Here is a 17,836-nt window from a genome sequence, read left to right as displayed (position 1 = left end):
ATGATCCCCAGCAGGAGGTCCGGAAACAGTGTCTTCTGACACAGAAAACTGGAGGGGCAACTCCTCAAAGCTATGGCCCGGTCCCTGAGTGGAAGGCCTGCTCCTTGGGCTGGTATATTTTTCTTCCTTTACTGGTTTCATCTCCTCGTTTCTCCATGTCTGCCTGAGGTGCTTTGAAGGCCTGGGTGGAATCCATGATGGGTTTGCAGCTGACAGCTGCCCTCAACAAGATTTGTTCACATACTGAGAAGAGTGCAGCTGACTCCCAGGAGCAGGGTGTGGGTGTCTCTTATGATTGTTTATTCTTAAAAGGAACATCTACCATTTTATAGGGAGAAAAACGTGCTTATTAGTTTAAGAAGAAGAAAGCTGAAAAGATAAAGGGCCCAACGCAATCTAGCAATCATGATTCTTGGCAGCTGACATACAAAGAGATGCGAGGATCACCGGGTGAGACCACAATTCCATGAAATAACTCCACACAAACGGCATCACGCTGGTCGTGCTTTTAATGGGGAACAATGTTTTTGTTTTAGTTCTAGTATTTTCATGGGGAAAAAATATACTGAGTTAAAAACAAAGGCATTGTTGACCCTCAGATAACACATCCTTAGCACTGAGTCATTTTTAAGGTCTTCTAAAATATGACAATGGACACACATAATGACACTTGCTTTATAATGGCTAATACTCAGGGGCTGAGACAGGAGAATCATATGTTCAGGGCCAGCCGGGGCTACACGTATTTATGTGTATGTGTGTGTGGCTATACATGCGTTATCTATCTGTGAGTACTGACATCAAGGACAATATTTTCTCACCACTGGGCATCGGCACATGCCAGCTCCCACCAGAGACCTAACTGGGCACAGGCTGGTATGTAATCGCTCAGGCTCTTCTTCATCTTTGCCCTCCATCCCCTTGCTGAGACTCAAGGTGCCTCTTCCCATCACCAGGAAGGCACTGGGTGAGAATTCAGTGTTCACCTTTACCCTCATTGTTGAGATAGCTGGAGAAACTCAGTCCTGTCCAGTGCATCCCACTGGTATGTATCATCCTGACATCTAAGGTGTCCTGTGGAGAGCTCTGGGCTTCCATGAGTTAAAGCACATATCTGTAAATACCAACCGTGCGTGAAAAGACCTGTGCTGGATGAAGCCCTGAACCCTCCCACCACCCTCATCTTGTAAGATAAATGTTAACTCAAAATAAACTAATAGAATTTAAAGAAAAGGTGATTATGGGTGAGGAAATATATTTCAATGCATCTCTCCAAGCATAACGACATCTAAGAAAGCTCCATATTCGCACTCCCAACACACACACACACACACACACACACACACACACACACACACACACACAAATACACACATATACACAAAACCACACACACATACATATACACATGAGCACATGTGCATGCACATACATACCCACACACATGTACACATGTATATATCTATACATACATGCTCAGAGACACATGCACACATAGCTATGTACGCACGCACACATAGACACATATGCACACATGCATACACACATAGTGTCTTTTTACCACCTGTATTACAAGGATAAGAATTTAGAAGCCTATTATGAGGAGGAAGGGCTCTTTTTAGAAGGACCAGCTTGAGACCTTTTGTTTCTTCCTGTCCTTCATCCTTCCAGGGAGTCATCCACAGCATGGAGTCCTGACTTGTAGCCATCTTCCTATCAACTGCAGAGATGAGCGATCATGGCCCACCATCTCTCACTCCCACAGACTGGTTCAGGGTGTGGAGGGGAGGGTGGAGCTGACATCAGCCTCCCATGGCCACCCTGAGTCCTTCATTTGGTACAGGCCGTGGTCTCTGAAAGCCTTCCATTTTTTTTTGGACCTTAAATCAATGAAATGCAAGCTCTGGACTGCCATGAGTCTCTTATCTTAGTGGAGCAAATGGTATCGCCACACGGGTATAAACAGAACTGAGTAGTGGGAGGGGAGACAGCCAGAGGCCTGACCATAGGGCTGTAAAATCTGTGCTCCAGCCACACGAAGATGCCTCTCCTCGGTGCCTGCTTACATACGTCCATATCTCTTCTCTTCTCTTCTTTTCTTTTCTTTTTTTTTCCTTTTGTTCTGTCTCAAGCTAGTCTGACTTGAGCTTCTAGCTCCTAAAATTGATTAAGTGCAGATAGGGCATGATACCCCCAGAGACCTGAAATAATCTACTGGTTGAACTACATGAAAATTAAAAGTGCATGTGCATCCCTGTGCATGTGCCTGTGTTTACGTGTGTGTGTGTGCGCGCGCGCGCGTGCACGCGTAAAAAGGCTAAAGAGAAGACATTAATTAGATATTCCACAAACCATACCTGGTTAGAAATACTGCTTACAAATCAGTAAGTGAGAGGACAAAGACAAGGACACAGACACACAAACTCTGGAGGATGATGAAAATACGAAAGCCAGGGCTGGACAGACAGCTGGAGCAGTAAAACACTGGGCCTGAATGCACAAGCACCCTGACTTCTATCTTCAGATCCTGTGTTGAGAAGGGGAAAGGGCTGGGCATGGCTGGGCATGTGCCTGTAATCCCAGCAATGGGGCAGCAGAGGCAGATGAATCCCTGGAGCTCATTAGCCAGACAGCCTGGTCCACTTGGTGAGCTCTGGGCCAGTGAGAGACCTGGTTTCAAAAAAAAGATGTAAGGAAGCGGGGTGGGGGGGGGGACTGGGGTGGGGTGGGTGGGGGGGGCATCTCCTGAGTGGGAAATGTGTTTGCTGTGCAATCTTAGGGTCCTGAATGCAGATCCCAGCACCCATGAAAAAGCTGCAAACAGCCATTTGTGTGTATAATTCCTGTGCTGGGAGACAGAGGCAAGGGGATCTGGGGCTTTTGCTGGCCAGCCCATCTAGCCAATCAGGGAACTCCAGGTTCACTGAGACCCTAACTGAGCAACAAAGTGGAGGGGCTGGAGGGGCTGAAGAGGTGGCTCAGCGAGTGAGAGCATTAGCTGTCCTTCGAGAGGACTCAGGCTCCATTCCCAACACCTACACAGTGGCTCACCATGAACTGTCTATAACTCCAGTTTCAGAGGATATGGTATTCTCTTCTGTGCCAGGTATGCATACATGCAGGCAAAACATCCACAAGATAAAATAATAAAAAAAAATAATTTTAAAAGGTATAATGGCGAGAGATAGAGGAAGACACCTACTGTCAACCTCCAGCCTCCACATGCATGCACGTGAGCTTGCACATGCACATACATACATGCAGCACACAAGCACGTAAGAATTTAATGAGTGAATGAACAAATAGTGGATGGCACCTACGAATGACACACAAGACTCTTGACCTCCTCATGCATGCATTCACACACACACACACACACACACACACACACACACACACACACACGGAACTGTTCCCTCAAATATTGATTGCGTGCACACACACAAATCAAAAAATTAAAAAAGAAAAACTATATATGTGTGTGTGTGTATATATATATGTTTATATATCCCTGTGAGAATCAAGTCTAGAAATTCACTCTTCATTTATTAGATTGGCAAATGTTCAGAGCTGGCAAGGGTTAAGGAAACTCAGTTTTGCAGTTATTAAAATAAGAGCCATGACTACAGAAGACACTCTCCACAAATTAAATGAAAATGATCACTTACCTAAAAAGCACACATTTCCATACCTTTGCCAATTCGATTAACCTTACAATGATTATGCAAATTGAACTGGTAACCTTCAAGCTCACTAAAAGGGGGGAGGCTTCTAGAGACTGCTCATTGGTGAAAAGCTGTACTGCACATTGAGAAAAGATGAGGGTTCGGTTCCAACTTTGGGAGGCCCACCAACTGCCTGTCATTTCAGCTCCAAGGGATCCAACTCCTTCTAACCTGTGTGGGGTCCCTCACCATCATGGCATAGACTCACACAGATACACACATACATATAAATAAAAATAATAAAACAAGCCTTAAAAAAAATAAAAGCAAACTCTCTCAAAAGGAATATCCAGGGTTAGAGTCACTACTGAGTGTATCAAGGTAAATGAACCTCAATTGTACAGGCACAATTTCTTCTGAACAATCCAAATGGGAAATTCCTTCCACATTACTACAATAAGGCCAGTATTACTGTGCCACTAGAAACAGGACCAATAATAAAACCAAAGACCAACAAAATGCCACATCCACATCAGCCCAAATCTGAAGCAATTCCACACCATCCAAGAGTAATTAGACACCATGACCGAAAGGGGTTACTTTAAGAAAGCAAGGCTACATCAACATTTGAAAACAAATCATTAGCACTACCATATTGACAGACTAAAAGCAAAAATTTTGTTTGCCGTATCAACCAGTGCAAAAAAGGCATTTGACAAAAATTGAATGTCTATATTTATGACATATGTTTATATGATATATATATATATATTTATATATTTGTGTGTATACACAACACACACATATACACTCATACACCAACACACACACACATGTGCACACACACATGCACATACGCACACATGCATGCATGCACGCCCACTCTCATACTTTCAGAAGCTACAAATAGAGAGAAACTTTGTTTTTCTAAATTTGTAAGAACCATTTGCAACATGCCCGGTTGGTGTCACTTAATGCTGGGAGACTGAATGTTTTTTCCCTAAGATTAAAAGCAAGGTAAAAGCATAACAACCCAATTAGACAATCAGCAAAGTAAGGAAAGATTCATTTACCAAAAAGGCTATTTGGATGGCAAATAAGCCTGAAAAGATGATGACTGTCTTGGCAATCTATGAGAATGCAGAATGAAGGCACAGCGAGGAGAACCTACTATGCTGCTCTCCTAAACCAATACACTTCCTAAGTGTTGCTCTCAGTGGCTTTCAAGTGTAGCTCTCACACCTTGTCAAAGAAAATTCTTTTTACAGCAGACCGTGCTTATTACAGACCCCAGCAACTGGTCAAAATGCAGAGAACCAAAAGTGCCCAAGCCCATGTGATAATCTACAACACAATCCCCACTGCGGCTTAGGGTGACTCTCCAAAGGATGGGCAGTAAAGCTAGGAGACTCACAGGGTCAGGACATCTACTGTGAGACAGCATCCTCTACGCTAGCCAGGGCAGCTGCTCCTGTAAAAGCTCAGTGACATGACTGCCTGAAAAGAACTTGTGTAATGACAACATCATGGCAACGAGGAAGAGAGAAATTGCCCAGGGTCTCCCTCCTAGATGAAGAGCTGCTGGCAACCAACAGCTGCTAAGTGAGGGAGATTTGGTTTTCTCCAGAGATGAGCATCCTGATAGGTTATCCAGTCCCATGCGGTCAGCTCTAAACAGGTGATCAACACGAAGTAGACTCAGCTTATATGTATGTGTGTATATAAAGGCATATGTGTGTGTATGTGTGTGTTTGTATCCATGTGTGCGCACATGCACGCGCATGCACACACACACATACACACACACACACAGAACTGAAGAAAAGGTCATGAATTTGAAAGGGAGAAGAGAGACACATGAAGGTTTGGCACAGAGAGTGGGATTGGTGAAAATGATGTAAAAACAGTACTTATGAAATCCTCAAAATAAAAATAAAAATACCCAATGATATCTGAGTGTTATGTATTCACACAACTGAAATAAGACCATGGCTTAGGTGATACTGGCAATGGCATGGAACGACTGATGATGGGCGTATAAAACCATCAGTTACTCTGAAAATGGTTTCTTAAAAAGAAAACACACTGGGAGGTCTACAGGTAGAAAAATGCAAATAGATCCATATTTATCACCCTGCAAAAGAAAAAGTGGGGAAGAGCCTAGAATTCAATGGCGCAGGAGACAGCTTCTTGAACAGGACGCCATCAGCTTAGGTTCTACAATCAGCAGTTAATGTATGGGACAGAATGAAACTGAAAAGCTTCTGAAGGCAAAAGACTCTGTCAACAGAACAAAATGACAGCCTACAGACTGGGAAAAGATCTTCACCAACCTACATCCCATAGAAGGCTAATATCCAAAATATATAAGGAACCTCAGAAATCAAACACCAACAAACCAAATAATCCAATTTGAAAATGGGATACAGAGCTAAACAGAGAATTGACAGAGGTATATCGAATGGCTGAGGAACACTTAAAAAGAAATGCTGAATGTCCTTAGTCATCAGGGAAATGCAAGTCAAAACAACTCTGAGATTCCATCTTACATCTATCAGAATGACTAAGATTAAAAACTCAAGTGACAGCACATGCTGGCGAGGATGTGGAGGAAGGAGAACGCTCCTCCATTGATGGTGGGAGTGCAAACTTGACAACCATTTTGGAAACCAATCTGGTGCGATCTCAGATAATTGGGAATAGTGCTACCTCAAGACCCAGCTGGGGTGGCCTTGCCAGGTCACAGAGGAAGAGGATGCAGGCAGTCCAGATGAGACTTGATAGGCTGGGGACATGTGATGGGGAGGAGGGCTCCCCCTTTCTGAGGACTAGGGGAGGGAGGAAAAGGGATGAGGGAGGGAGGGGAGACTGGGAGGAGACAAGCGATACTGGTGGGTTCTGTCTGGACCAATCTCCTAAGGTTCTTGGCATCTCGCTAAAAGAACTGACAAAGTACAAACAAATAGCAAAGCAGGAAGAGGGTTTATTCAGAAACAAAGTAGAGGCACAGAGAGAGGCAGACTCAGTAGGAAATACTTTCAAGGCCATGGTTACTGTTTAGGGCTTTCTTTATGAATCTAGGAGAAGGGTTTGTTTCAAGCAGTGTGATACAGGTGGCTTCCTATTTTGATTGGCAGACTTGGATCATGTAAGCCCTAGTTTCACTGTGTATGGATTTCCCATGGATGCATCCCTTTAATCATATGCTTTCTATAAGATGACAAACAGGGAATTATCCCAAAAAGTTCACTCGGGGGACACGGTTTGCCTTAGTGGGCATTCACCCTAAACCAGTCTAGGCTGGATCAGCCCTCTCCCCTTAGTTTCAAGATAGGTTTGGCCACAAAGAGGCAGTTACCAGAGATTGATAGAGAAGCTATACATAATGAAGTGACCCGACTGCTTTGTGCGGTGGGTGGGGTGCATGCAGCTCAACGCAGGAGGCATCCCAGGTTGCTAATTCGATTGCTTGGACAGGAGTGTGTTTGCAACTTAAGCCAGTAGCGTCCTGGGTCGCTAACCTATCCTATGCTATGCCTGTCTCAGAAGTATGCACACCTGTCGCAGGAACATCAGTCCCCTGGTTTTCACTGTGCTCCAGTCATGAGAGACATGGAGCAATCATGGTGAAAGGTCATCAGGACCTCTCTGCACTATCTTGGCAAATTCCTAAGAGTCCATCATTGTGCTAGTGTCTTCTCCTGCTGCTCTGGTAAAATACCTTGACAGGAGTAACTTAAGGGGGAAAGGACTTATCCAGGCTCACAGCTCAAAAACCAGAGTCCGTCATGGCAGGAAAGTCGAGGCAGTAGGAGCCTGAGGCGGCTTGTCACATCACACCCATAATCGAGATCAGAGAGGAATGGATGAATGCTCAGGCCACTTTCTCCTTTTTATTCAGTCCAGGACCTCAGCCTATGGAATGGTGTCACCCACAGTGGACCGATCTTCCTGCCTCAATCAATCCAATCAAGATAATCCCCACAGGTGTACACGGAGGCTCATTTCCCAGTGGATTGTAGATTCTGTCTAGTTGATAGTTAATACTAACCAGTACACTAATTATTTCAAAACTAAGAGCTTAAAAATCATATATGTGGTTTGTGTTGCATTTTTTTTTTAGGATTGAGACTCCCATTGGCTCTGATCTCGGGGTTGGACCTGGAACTTGCAGTTAATCTTTGTGACGCCCTCCCCAGCAGCAGCATCTGGGCTCTCACTGGAGGTGGACTGACCTCAGAACCACAGCCAAAATCACAAATCTCCACTCACTTGGACTTCAGTTTCTTGTGGATTTTCCTATGTACCAGAAACCCTGCCTCACCCTCAGTGGTGGCATCTGCCAGTGACAGATGTCTGCTGGATCCTCACCTTCGATGAGGCTCAGTCACTAACTTGCTCGGACCTCCTGGCTCTACCCCTCTGATCCTTGTCAGCCCAGTTGACAGCAGCTGCCACTTGGCCCTGCACCCATGTCTACTAGAATGATCCTGTTGGGTCCATTTCTCAGACTCAGCCTGGGTAAAACCTTCTCCTTCAGTGACCAACAGTGAGACTCTTTTTTTCAAATGGCACACAGTATCACAGTTGTTATGAATTGATATGACACGTCCTCCATGGGTGCATGAACCTTGGTCCCTAACCGATACACTTCCCTGGGAGGTTACTGAACATGTCAGGAGATGGGGCCCAGCTGGTAACTACAGCTTTCTAGGGCCAGGCCTCGAGGGTTTTAGCCAAGTCCCACTTCTGGTCCTGCTTGCTGCTTCCTGATCTACCAAGGTGTGAGCAGTTCAGCCACGTTCTCTTGTTGTCGTAGACCCTGCCATACCTTCCTCGTCATAATGGGCTGTACCCCTTTAAAGCCATGAGTCAAAATAAGCCTTCTCTCCTCCAGGTTTCTTCTGTGTGGTGGCATTTGGCTACCACGATGAGAAAAGTAACCAATGCCATGGGGGAACTTCCAGGTTGCCCGAGCTCTTCTTGCACAGGTGTCTTTGGGAATACATCCCTCTCCTGTGTGGAAACTGTGGATCCTGATCTTTGGGTTCGCTCCAGAGTGCTTCCGTGCTGTCACTGCAGATTCCCAGACCCTGGCTCCTTGGTACAATATTGACACAAGCTGAGAATAGCTAATGTACGCTGTCAACAAACAATTACAGTTTTATCACTGGCAATATATGGAACTTCAGCTTGCTAGGCTTTTCTTCTAATCGGGTATTTACCAGCGCTCTGCTGCTTTTCCTAGGTTGGTAGATAATTCTAGCACGGAACACTCAAAGGCACTAAGCCTGGAGCTGGGGAGAGTTAAATCCTGGATGTTTGGATACACAAAGCATCCTTTCCCCTCTTTCTCTATTAGTCCACTCCCTCTGAGGTCAACTCCAGACTAGCTGCTGACTCTGAGGCCTGCACAGAGGCCATTGTGTCGTCTATCGGAAGAGCAGGTCAAGCGTGGCAGTCTTTCTAATCTTTCACCCAAAGCTAGGAAACAATACTGAAAGGGTGAGTGGGTCCTTCAGTGACAGAGGCCACAGTTAGTAGAGGCACGTGGTACAAGAAGCGGTAGGAAGTCCTAATCCTGTCGCTGCTGAGATCTGCTGTTATTGACTATAAAATGTACAGCGTGTTCTACATATGAACACGACCAGACTTGCAAAGGGAGCGACCCAGAGCCCTGGAAACTAGTAATACACAGGGTTCCAAACACTCTTAGTTCAGAACACACCCACAGATTTCTACAGTTCTTAGAGTCAAAAGCAGAATCCCCGATGGCAGCTATATGCCTGCCTGACTCAGCCCCGCCATATTTTCTGTTCCACTTCCTTCCTGGCTCTGATAACCTCCCATCTTTTCTGGCTAGGGGCCTGTCAAGGGTTGCAGACAGTGGTCCATCCATGGCTTAAGCAATGAAGGGGTAAATTTCCTGTTGAGAATTTGAAGACAATAATCAAAATGACTCTAAGATTCCACTTCCCACCATGTGTGCACAAACCAAATAATGTCAGTGTGCCCTTCCCAGTGTCTCTCTGGTCCCCAACCCTGGACACCACTGGCTTCCACTCCTTCAGTGTCCATACCTCCGCTTCAGATACTCACACAGTCTGCTTCCTTTTCAGCACACTCTCTCACTTCCCCTCCTCAATTCACAGCTGTCATCTAACGGACTCACCATCATCCGCCAAATCTCATCACAGTATCTCAGAGTTACTTCTGGACGAGGTGTCTTGACTTTTAGGACAGTCCATTCTGTCCTGAGTACTTGTCCCTCTGTCCTGAGTGCTTTTGGGGAAGGACATATTCAATGCTTTCTGCTTTTTGCCCTGGTGTCCCAGCCTTCTCTGTTACTCCATGGGCAGAGGTCAATCTCAGATGTCACCCTTCCTCCATAGAGGTCAGGGATGAACCTCAGGCATCTTCCTCACTTGCTCTCCACCTTGGCATTTTTCTTTAAATGCAGGGACTGTCACCTTTATTTAACCTGAAACTCGAGATCCTCCTGTCTCCACCTCCAGGGACTGAGGGATTTCCACAAGTCACTGAGTTCCTCAGCTCAAATCCGAGGGTCCCCAAGGAAGTCTGTGGAACTCTCTAGGATGCCAGGCATCCTTGAGTTTCTAAGCCTTCCTTCCAGGTCAGTCTGGCCTGGCCCTGGCCTGGGCTTGGTTCGTGGAAGCGTGGGGAACTGGGAAGCTGGGAAGCACACTGTATCTAGGAGGGAGCTCTTATTGCTAAGTCCTCCTCTGGTCTCTTGCTGCAGTGATCCTGAACCGTATTCACCTAGGATCCCAGGATCATTCCCTGAGACAGAAAGCCAGTAAGCCCTTTCAGAGCACGCACGATCAGAAAGTAGGAGGCCATTGTGAATTAAGCCAGTGCGATGGGAAGGTGTGTTGGCACAGTGCTTTCAAATACAGCTTTTGGTATTATCAAGTTCAGGGTGGAAACAGATCAAGAGATCAAGAGACACTGCAAACAGAGTCTGGAGTCAGACATAGTGGCTCATGCCTGTAATCCTAGCACTTCGAAGGCTAGGACAAGAGGACTCCGTCAAGTTCAAAGCAGCCCTTGCAACACAGTGAGTCAAGGCCAGCCAGGGCTGCAGAGTGAGACACCGTCTCAAAAGTCCAAAAAGACAAAAAGGAAGAGCTTGGCTGAGTTCCCAAGAGTACAGGGTCACTGTTATACATGCCACATGAGGAGTCAGCGGGGTCTGCAGGAGGCAGAAGGTTCAGGGAGGGTGAGGCCAAGTCCTTTACTGTGGCTTACAGGAAAGGACAAGGCAAGTTTTGCTGGGTCAGGATCCACTCCGCAAGTATGATGCCATGTTGGCACCCAAGCCCTGGGGTTTCACTTGAGAGTTCAGTTGAGGAGGCAGCTGACTTTGGGATGTCTGCCTTGATAAAGAACAGGGGTTCTGGGTTTTCTATCTCATATTAGCAAGCCATGCTTCTCCCACCCAAGATGATGTCATAGCATCAAAAAGCATATATGTGGATACACACACACACACGCATATATATGAATGGCTACATCATAACTTGACCTCTCCTGACCCAAATCCCATTTTCATCCAAACATTGTTCCTAGGCATCGGAAGATTCTTATTGAAGTTGCTGTATTTAGGTCAGATCTTCCTGAGCAGACTGAAGACTCTGCGAGGGTTCTGCTCAACCCTCATGTAGGCTGATGGATGGATGGATGGATGGATGGATGGATGGATGGATGGACAAATGGATAGGTGGGTGGATGAATGGGTAGATGGATCTACTATCTGTCATATTATGGCCACCAGGATGGAGAGACCCTCGAATTTGGGCTGAGGAACTCAGTGACTTGTGGAAATCCCTCAGTCCCTGGAGGTGGAGACAGGAGGATCTCTGGTTTACCAGCTACTTAGCCTAGCTAAATCCATGAGTTTCAGGTTAAATAAAGGTGACAGTCCCTGCATTTAAAGAAAAATGCCAAGGTGGAGAGCAAGTGAGGAAGATGCCTGAGGTTCATCCCTGACCTCTATGGAGGAAGGGTGACATCTGAGATTGACCTCTGCCCATGGAGTAACAGAGAAGGCTGGGACACCAGGGCAAAAAGCAGAAAGCATTGAATATGTCCTTCCCCAAAAGCACTCAGGACAGAGGGACAAGTACTCAGGACAGAGGGACTTTGTAAAATATGTCGAGCATGAAGGGGTGAAGGGCAGGGTCAGAGGAAGGCAGGAAGCCCCTGGAAGATGAGGTTGCTACAAGTGCAGAAGGTGATTAAAACAATGCGATATTCCTGTTCGGGAGGTCTAGGGAGGACCCAGAACCTAGCAGAGCTGCTCTCCAATAAAGTGTCAGGGTGTTCAGTGATTAAACAGAGACTTGGGGCCTGCTGTGTTCAGCACAGGCAAGCCAGGACTTGTCAGAAGTAAACAAAAATAAAGTGCTTGTGAGGCTTTTAATAAACCAAGGTAAGGACCTGGGGAGAACACTCAGTAAAGCGCTTGCCCTGCAAATGTGAGGGCCTGAGTTGGTTGGATTCCCCTAGAACCCACATAAAATAATCCAAAGATGGTGGCACGGGCTCAGAGTTCCAGTGTTAGGGAGATGGGGGCAGACACAGCTGGAGTTTACCAGCCAGCCAGCCTAGCCAAATCCATGAGTTGCTGGCAAAAAGTGAAACCTCAGCTCTCAAAAACACAAGGCGAAGAGAGACGTAGAAAAATGCTTGGGGTTTATCTTTGACCTCCTCATGCGTGCACACACATATGCTCATACAAGTTCATGCTTACTTACTTACACAGACACAGAGAGAGAGAGACAGAGACAGAGAGAGACCGAGAGAGACAGAGAGAGACAGAGACAGAGACACAGACAGACAGAGACAGAGAGAGAGAGAGAGAGAGAGAGAGAGAGAGAGAGAGACAGAGACAGAGACAGAGACAGAGACAGAGACAGAGACAGAGACAGAGACAGAGACACAAACAGACAGAGACAGAGAGACAGAGGGACAGAGGGACAGAGAGACAGAGACCGAGAGCCCATGCAAACTTCCCAGGCCAAAATGGCTTCTATACAAAAGTTGCCAAACTCCACTGATTTCAGGCTCTTTAACTTTCTGTGCATGCTGTGTACTGGGGTTCTGTGGAACCCTCTCTGGGGACGTGATATGCCCAGGGAAGGCAGGTCAGGGGGTCCAGGCTACTGCTATATTGGCTGTTGCTCAGAATTTGGGGAGTCTTAAATCCTGCCCAGCTGTTTGGAGATCTGAGGCCCTGACAATAAAAGCCCTTGTCTGGGAGCCACTCATGCATATCGCTACCCTTGATCTTATAGAGCCCAACTAATATGGAATTATCTAGAAATAAACAGTAATATAGCCAATTGGGCCTTTATTGAGTGGTTCTTATTTAAGGCTCTTAGCACATCAAACAATGATATCCAAAAAAAGTCATGTCAATTGACCTTGGGAATAAAAGAGCAAATGTAAGCAAATTTGTCAGACTGACAGGCTGGGTAAATAGTGTTTTGATTGGCCAGCAGCCCTATACCAGACAGCAGCCACTAGTTAGATATATAAACCATTAAGCTGAAAACAACTATCATTATGGGTACCATCTAGTAATTTGCAGGTAATTGATGGACATTAGTCATAATCACACACAATACACAGACCCCCCCACTCCCTCACCCCTAGAGACTCAGGCTTTCTCTGGAAACTCACATTTGCATTTCATCAAGAGCTTCCCAAACTGGGAACTTAGAAAGAAATCAGGTTTCCATGCATGGCGGTGAAATGACAGACCCAGAGAAGGCAGGTCACAGAGACTGGGGAGTTTTGACATCAGCCAGGAGACCACTGACACTGTTGAACTTGGGAGTCCTTAAAGTCTCCAGCAATGACAGGCAGAACAGCTGGGGCTGGGGCTGCCCCAAGAGCTGAAGACCCTGTTATTGGTGTTTGACATACTGAGAGCCTTAACCCCCATTTTCTTAGGGTGTGCTGGCAATGGCCTGCAGCCTGCTGGAAAGACAATTTAACCCCCAAATATTTTTCTCCGGTGGGCTCCTGTCTCTCCAGAAGATGCCTTCTGGGTCTAGAAACCTCGTTTTTTCAGCTGCACAGGTATTTTTGTTTCGAAAGGCCAGGATACTGATACTAGGCCTGACTGGCTGGGAGTGAGGGTGATGTCCGAGTCCCCATATATACTTTTAGGATGTGGATTGGTTCAGAGCCAAGAACCAGAGTCAGAAAATGCTCACCCGCTGAGATCTAAAAGTAGGGGATCTGTGGTACCCAGGCAGAATGCAAATGCACCAAGCACAGGGACTTTCAGAGCTGGAGTGTTTTCCAGAATACTGTTGCTCCTGGGCCTGGCAACTGTGTACCCAGGCCATGGTGCTGAATGCCACTGAGGGATTGTGAGCAGATTTCCCTGGGAAGGTGAACAAATCAAGCCCCATATAAAACTGAGCTGTGGCTGCCAACTATCAATGACAAAGTGCCCCGGGGTGATACTGGGAACTTATGACGACTCTGGGATAGTGTATGTCCAAGCAGTATTGAGTGTTATCAATCAGCACCTCTCTTGGGAATTTAAAACAGTGGGCTGGAGATTCATCATCAAGCTGTGTTCCATCACATACCATACCTTTACAGGGCTGTGGGCTTGGGCTTTGGTGTGACACAAAACAGGTGTCATGGAATGTTGGGGGTAATAGGGTTGGAGGCTGGCAGTCTCCAGTTAAGTTCCAAGAGTGGAGAGTCTGAGCAACAAGTACATACCTTTTACTAGTCTTTCTGTCTGTCTCCCTGCCCCCTCCCTCCCTCTATGTGTACACATGAGTGTAAGAGTGTGTATTTGTGTGCATGTGTTGGGCATGGGTACACACTTGTATATGTGTACATGTGTGCAGTATCCAATTGTTTGCATATGTGAGTCCATGCACGTGGAAGCCAGATGTTGATGTTACCTTCCACTATATTCAAAATTATTTACACGGATTTTATTTTGGATGGAAGAGTAAGTACGTGCCACAGGTGCCCAGGTGGAGGTCAGACAATGACAGACAGGAGTCACCTTTCTCTTGCCACCATGTGGATCTCAGGGATTGAACTCAGGTCATCAGACTTGGTGACAGGTGCCTTTGCCCACTGAGTCACCCCACTAACCCTCCACCATGTTTTGTGATAGAAGGTCTCTCACGAAACCTGGAACTCACTAGCTTGGCAAGGTGGCCCGGGCACCAAGCTCCAGGGATCTTTCTCTCTCTGGTTCCACAGTGCTAGGATTGCAGGCTCATATAACCATGCCCAGGTTTTTACACAGTGCCAGGGATTGAAACCCAAGTCCCCAATCCCTGCATGACAAGCACTGTACTGAATGAGGCATCCACCAAGACCCTGGCTACAGCTATTGAGACACAACTAAAATCTTTCATCTTTCAAGTTATGTTTTAGCTACTATAAAGTTGTATACACGGGGGGGGGGGGGGAGAGATTTGATTCTAATTATAAGCTCTTCTTTTTACCCATGGAGCACCATGGGACATGGCAGAGACACCACTAGAACCATGCATGAAGAAGGCTTAGGACCTTTTGTGTACCAGCGGCTCTGCGAAGTCCTGCTGCAGGGACAAATAGCAGAGCTAAAGCAGCAGACCTTGAGAGACTTGGGCACGGACAGCCTGATTTTTGGCATCAACGTGGGAATCCCAGGCAAGATGTTGCTTGAAACTTGCTCTATGATCTGATATATAGGAGAAAAAGACCTGAAGCCAACTATTCCCACTAGTCACATTTAGTAATTTTTGCTCACAGTCATTCATGCAACAAATTTCCACTGTGCGCCTGATTAAATGTCATGTTCTGAGCTTGCTTCTGATGGTAGACCTTCATAAGCCGCCTGTATCCCTCAAGGAGTTCAACCTCAAAGGGAGGCATTTACAGGGCCGGAGAGTCAGCATAGGGGACCAAGTGCTACCCAAGCCCGGGACCCGAATTCAATCCCCAGTGGGCATGGTGATGTGCCTATAATCTCAGAACTGAGGAGGTGAAGACAGGAGGAGCTCCTGAAACCACTGGCCAGCCAACCTAGCCAATCAGCAAGCTCCAAGGCCAATTAGACACCCTGTCTCAAAAAGTAAAGGGAGGAACAACATAGGAAGACACCTGATGGTGACTTCCATCCTCCACATATGTACACTCACATACGCATGTACACACATATAACACACACACACACACACACACACACACACCACATAGAGGCATTTACATATGTGTTTCCAGAAACCAACGACTTCTCAACACGACACTGCCATCATCCTAGAACCAGACCAGAGCAGCATCCGCTCTCCTCTCGGTCACTGTCATCACCTCCTAAGCAGCCCCTTACTTCCCTTTCTGTGTACCTATGAGCCATGTGCAGTGTAGCAGCTGGAAGCACCATCTGAAGTCAGAACAGTCCGCTTCTTTGCTCAGAACCTTCAAGGCCTTTCCTTTGATTTGGAATAAAGGTCGAGGTTTTCATAATGACCTGAAGGACTCTCTCCGCCCCCACGTTCCCTCCATGTCACAGGTAGCCGCCCTCCCTCTTGCTCTCTCACCCTAACCACAAAGGCCCATTGTCATCTCTCAAACACACTGAGGCAGCGTCTGCTGCAAGCCCTTGATGCCTCCTGCCCCCACAGCTTTCTGCAGCCATCTTCCCCAGCTGTGCGGTGAGGGGCCAGTTTCCTTATCCTCTGCAGGCTTTGCTTGCACATCACCTGCACCGAGGGCTTCTCACCAGCCTGTTACGCTGGACAGGCTTCCTCCTGTTTGGCTTCTGGTCTTCTCATCTCCAAACCGATGACCAACATCTGAAATGTTCTCTAATTTGATCCTTACTCATAGATTTTTTTAAATTACATATATATTTATTGTGCGTGTTGTAGCGGGGCAGGTACACATCACAGCACCCTGTGGAGGTCATAGGACACTTTGTAAATAGTCAGTCTTCTTCCACTGTGTGGGACTTGGGGGTTGAACTCTGGTTATCTGGTTTGAGGCCGAGTGCCTTAATCCGCTGAGCCATCTCTCTGGCTCTCATCCTTACTTTTGCATCCACTTTACCAGTGAGATCATTAATCAGTGAGGACAGAGATTGGCCACTGGCTTCGCTCACCTGACCCCCACATTGAAAACAGTGCTGGGCTCAGGAGCACAGTTACCAATCAATTCTTGTACTGTTGAAGACTCTGTTATCATGCCACCCAAGGGATGCAGCGCCGGGGGTATCCAGGGGCTCTGAAAGGTAGCATCCAGCTATCACCTAAATGGCAGGGGGAACCACGGAGCAAGCAAGGAAGAACACTTCACACCAAGGGATGGTGTGCACAAGAGAGGGGGAGAGAAGAAAGCCCAACTTCCCATGAAATTTATGAAATTGTTCCGCAACCAATGACAGGAGAACAAATGGCTACAACCAGCTGCTCGTCCTCATTTGTTTACCATGACTGCTTAATTACCAGCCTCCCCAAGAGAGGGGATTTTTTTTTTTTTTTTTTTTTTTTGGGAGCATTCTAGCAGATGTAGACATTATTTCCTTCCACAGGAGCCTGAAAAACTGGCCCAACATCTGGGACAGAACCTGAGGCACAAGAGCCATGAATGAAGGACGGTGAGTGGGGAAAAGTCCTTTCATAGAGGGGGCATTATGGTCTAGAAGCTTGTTACCTCTGCATCTGCATCCCTCCAAATCATAACCAGCGAGCAACCCTCTCTGGGGAGAGGGAGATGCTCTTTACCGGGGCTGCCACGGAACAATGAGATGCATCACCACTTCAGGAACTCCACAGGACAGACTAGTGAAAATCAGTGAGGCACTTGGATGTTCCAGCCTATGATCATCACTCTCCAGAAGACGTTGGGTCGGGGGGCAGGGGTGAGGATGTGTCTCAGTGACAGAGCACTTGCCCCCATGCACAGGGTCCTGAGATCAACCACCAGTCTAAGAAGAGCAAGCCAGACCGAGGAGCTCTGAGGTGTTCTTCCTCATGGACCAGGGAGACACAAACAGCATCAGGTGTCCAAACACCAGTAAATGGCCAGGGTATAGCTGAAGCCAACCTGGGGGCAGGAACACGTAGAATCTCTGGCATTCTAGGAATGCTCAAGATGCCAAGAGGAGGTAGTAGGCTGTGCAG

At 46.8% G+C, this 17,836-nt stretch overlaps 1 protein-coding gene across 1 annotated transcript in view; it reads right to left on the bottom strand.

Annotated features, from left to right (window-relative positions):
- The window catches only part of Csmd2 (CUB and Sushi multiple domains 2), a 561,027-nt gene that overhangs the window by 437,346 nt on the left and 105,845 nt on the right, over positions 1 to 17,836 (bottom strand). The gene's annotated exons all lie outside the window — the stretch shown is intronic.

The sequence above is a fragment of the Acomys russatus genome, chromosome 29, assembly GCF_903995435.1.
Source record: "Acomys russatus chromosome 29, mAcoRus1.1, whole genome shotgun sequence".
NCBI lineage: Eukaryota > Metazoa > Chordata > Mammalia > Rodentia > Muridae > Acomys > Acomys russatus.
Note: the sequence above shows the minus strand (reverse complement) of the source record. Positions and strands in the feature narration are given on the sequence as shown.